A 265-nucleotide genomic window follows, 5' to 3' on the forward strand; every position below is an offset into this window, starting at 1 on the left:
TTTTGAATTTCCCGCGTCGGTATTTGAAATATCGAAATAATTTAATTGTTTGAATTAACCGTTACATTAAATCAATCTTCAAATAACAAAAATTACAAATAATGAGAATGATAGTATCATTTTTTAAACACGTTAGTACCTTGCAAAAAAGAATTTCATTACTACATTAAATAAACTTTCAAATAACAAGAATTACAAATAATGGAAACCACTTTATCAGAAAAATTAATAGTCTCACAACCAACAATCAGTACCATAGTATCAT

General features: G+C 24.9%; 1 protein-coding gene across 1 annotated transcript in view; it reads left to right on the plus strand.

The window, feature by feature from the left end:
- The window catches only part of LOC128878458 (synaptic vesicle glycoprotein 2B-like), an 11,092-nt gene that overhangs the window by 1,077 nt on the left and 9,750 nt on the right, over positions 1–265 (plus strand). The gene's annotated exons all lie outside the window — the stretch shown is intronic.

The sequence above is a fragment of the Hylaeus volcanicus genome, chromosome 6 (genome assembly GCF_026283585.1).
Source record: "Hylaeus volcanicus isolate JK05 chromosome 6, UHH_iyHylVolc1.0_haploid, whole genome shotgun sequence".
In the NCBI taxonomy this organism is placed as follows: Eukaryota; Metazoa; Arthropoda; class Insecta; order Hymenoptera; family Colletidae; genus Hylaeus; species Hylaeus volcanicus.